The 3,728-nt window shown below is 47.6% G+C and overlaps 1 pseudogene; it reads left to right on the forward strand.

Moving 5' to 3' along the window:
• Positions 1-216: 216 nt before the first annotated feature.
• Positions 217-1,462, forward strand: LOC128595835 (dimethyladenosine transferase 1, mitochondrial-like; annotated as a pseudogene).
• Positions 1,463-3,728: the final 2,266 nt, after the last annotated feature.

The raw sequence follows: 3,728 nt of genomic DNA on the forward strand, positions 1-3,728 counted from the left end.
AGGAAGGCTTCGAGGGTGGAGTTGGCCTCTCAAACTCCTCAGTAAGTAAGTTCAGATAATAAAAGTTATGAGACTCACCTATAACATGTGAGTTATAGGTGTAAGATTCCTTTTATATCATAAAGGAAAATAGGGTAAATATTCTGTCATTATGCAAGATATTTTGGCTACTTATTATGAAGAGTCACTTTAAAAACCTACAAGAGCTCTGGGACCATGGCTGCCTCTCGGAAGCTCAGCACTTTTCGTCTCTGGCTGTTGCCCATGATCCAAGAAATCATTAAGTTCTTTAGACTGAAAGCAGTGAAGCAGCTATCCCAGAATTTTCTCCTGGACCTGAGGCTGACAGATAAAATTGTAAGGAAAGCTGGCAATCTGACAAATGCTTATGAAGTGGGCCCCGGGCCAGGGGGAATCACAAGATCCATTCTCAATGCTAATGTTGCTGAACTTTTGGTAGTTGAAAAGGATACTCGATAGCCGGGCATTGTGGTGGGCGCCTGTAGTCCCAGCTACTTGGGAGGCTGAGGCAAGAGACTCGCTTAAGCCCAGGAGTTGGAGGTTGCTGTGAGCTGTGTGAGGCCACGGCACTCTACCGAGGGCCATAAAGTGAGACTCTGTCTCTACAAAAAAAAAATACTCGATTTATTCCTGGATTACAGATGCTTTCTGATGCAGCATCTGGAAAACTGAGAATTGTTCATGGAGATGCGTCGACATTTAAAGTAGAAAAGGCTTTTCCGGAAAGTCTTAAAAGACATTGAGAGGATGACCCTCCAAATATACATATCATTGGAAATCTGACTTTTAATGTCTCAACCCCACTGATTACCAAATGGCTTGAAAGTGTTTCTTGTAGAGATGGGCCTTTTGCCTATGGCAGAACTCAATTGACTCTGACATTTCAAAAGGAAGTGGCAGAGAGACTTATGGCCAATACTGGAGGCAAACAGCGCAGCCACCTTTCCGTCAGGGCACAGTATCTCTGCAGTGTCCAGCACATCTTCATGATTCCAGGCCGAGCTTTTGTTCCAAAACCAGAGGTGGAAGTGGGCGTGGTGCGCTTCACCCCCTTGATACAGACCAGGATAGAGCAGCTGTTCAAGCTGGTGAGAAAGTCGTTCAGAACGTGTTCCAGTTCCAAAGGAAATACTGCCACTGAGGGCTCTGAATGCTGTTCCTTGAAGCACAGTGCCTAGGAAGCACGGGCAGGTTGGTACAGTGGGCCGACGTGGACTCCACGCTGCGGCCCAGCCAGCTCTGCATCTCGCACTTTAAGAGTCTCTGTGATGTGGACAGGAAAATGTGTGATGAAGACCCGAACTTCTTTGCGTATAATTTCAGAGAAGAACTCAAGCAAAGGAGTAAAACTCAGGAAATGGACAAAGAAGAGAGTCACAGAGTCTAGCTGCCCCTTTGTGGGGGACAGCAGCCTGCCAGGAGTTGATTTGCAGTGTGGCACTTTTTATACAGAATTTCAATGAAAATACCAATAACCAGATGCGACTTATTTTCCTTTTACTGTACAGCTTGGTAGAGAAAATAAATATCATCAAATAAGGTAAATAAATAAATAAATAAAATAAAAACCTACAAGAGACCTATAAGAAAACCAGTTTCACTTCCTTATAATCACACTTAGTAAGCTCTGAGGGCTATAGTGTGGTAAAAAGGAAAACAAAATCACACTTAGTATCTCAGGTACCTGCCACTCTGCGGGTTGTTTATTGGCCTTTCTGTTTCCAGTCCCCTTTCTCTCTTGCTCTAGCCCTAAGCATGGAAAACTCTGGGCTCAGGTAGGCTCCCAGCAGGGACAGGGCTCGCATCATACAGAGCCCAGGCTGTGAAGGGGATTGGCACTTCTCAAGACCTTGACCTTTAAACCAGGCGTGCTCACGCTATTCTTCGTGGTGTGCTGTCTCCAGTGCCTCATTTCTGCTCTGTGATCTCTTCTCTCACCCTTTTCATGTTAGAACCCTCAAACCTAGGGCTGGGGACATAGCTTTGAATTGTCCTCTCAGAAGAAATTTGGGAAGAACAGGCGGGGTGAGGTCCCTCAGAGGTCACCATTCCTTCTGCTCCTGAGTAGCTGGTGAATGATCTACCAGCAGTCCCTACTCTTGGGAAGACCAGGATCCTCTTCTCGCCACCACAGCGTGACTCAGGGCAGAGGGCACTCTGTGCTCTCAGGGAGCTGCAGCTGACCTTCCTGCTCCATCTTTAGAGTCTGTAGCCACCTGTGGTCTTGTATCTTCTTAGTTCTCTGGCTCTGCATCTTCATATTTTCTTTCTCTGTGAGTCTGCTCAGGGGGAAAATGAGAAAGGTGGGCTCCCTCTCATCACGCCCTCCTTCTCTTCCCAAGCAGTTCCGAATCCCCAGAACACCACAGTGAGTTGTCAGCTGATGGTACAAATATGTCTACAGGAGTTCCTCAAAGCTGGGGCTACAGCTGAAGGCCGTATGTTCTGGCCATCTGACCTGCTTTACTTTTTTTCAAGAGGGTTCTACTTTTTTTTTTGAGACAGATCCTCAAACTGTTGCCCTGAGTAGAGTGCTGTGGCGTCACAGCTCACAGCAACCTCTAACTCCTGGGCTCAAGCAATTCTCCTGTCTCTGCCTCCCAAGTAGCTGGGACTACAGGTGCCCGCCATAATGCCCAGCTATTTTTTGGTTGCAGCCATCGTTATCGTTTGGCGGCTCGGGCTGGATTTGAACCCGCCAGCTCAGGTGTATGTGGCTGGCGCCTTAGCCACTTGAGCCACAGGCACTGAGCCAAAGGGTTCTACTTCTTTTTTTTTTTTTTTGTAGAGACAGAGTCTCACTTTATGGCCCTCGGTAGAGTGCCGTGGCCTCACACAGCTCACAGCAACCTCCAACTCCTGGGCTTAAGTGATTCTCTTGCCTCAGCCTCCCGAGTAGCTGGGACTACAGGCGCCCGCCACAACGCCTGGCTATTTTTTTGGTTGCAGTTTGGCCGGGGCCGGGTTTGAACCCGCCACCCTCCGCATATGGGGCCGGCGCCCTACAGACTGAGCCACAGGCGCCGCCCCAGAGGGTTCTACTTCTTACAAATAGGTGTGAGGCCAATGTATAGAAATTCCTACACCCTTCACTGGTTTTAGAAAAAGGGAGGCCCAGGCTATTTGGACAATATCATGGTGATGGGGAGAGGCAGAAAGAAGCATTAAACCCTGCAGGGAAGGGCGCAGAGGGCACAATTTGTGAATGAACATCCCTGGAGCAGGGGATGGAAGTGGAAACGAGGAAGCCAGAGAATTGAGGAAGTAAGGGTGTAGCGTGGGGAAAGAAGAGGAGGGTAGATAGAGGCTGTTGGTGGTTCCTTCCCTGTCACCTGAAGGAAGGGTTGCCTGGTCAAGGCCTATTATGGACATGGCCTTAGGTAGGTTCTGGGGACATAGGTAAGACATAGTCCCTACTTTACAGATTTACAGTCTAACAAAAAGGAACAAACCGAAATGGAGGAGACTTTCAAAACATGTGGTATCGTGAACCAGAATTCTGCTAATAGCTGGTATTTATTGTTCACTTGCGCTTGGATTAACTCATTGACTCTTGACATCAGGCCTGTGAGGTATATATTGTTACCATCTCTATTTTTTAGGCTAAGAATCTGAGGCACGGAAAGGTTACACTCAGGAGCAGAAACTCCAGTTCAGGTGGTTTGGCTCTACAACCTGGTCTCTTAACTAACACAGCTGCTAGTAAG

This window comes from Nycticebus coucang, chromosome 10, assembly GCF_027406575.1.
Source record: "Nycticebus coucang isolate mNycCou1 chromosome 10, mNycCou1.pri, whole genome shotgun sequence".
NCBI classification, from domain to species: Eukaryota; Metazoa; Chordata; class Mammalia; order Primates; family Lorisidae; genus Nycticebus; species Nycticebus coucang.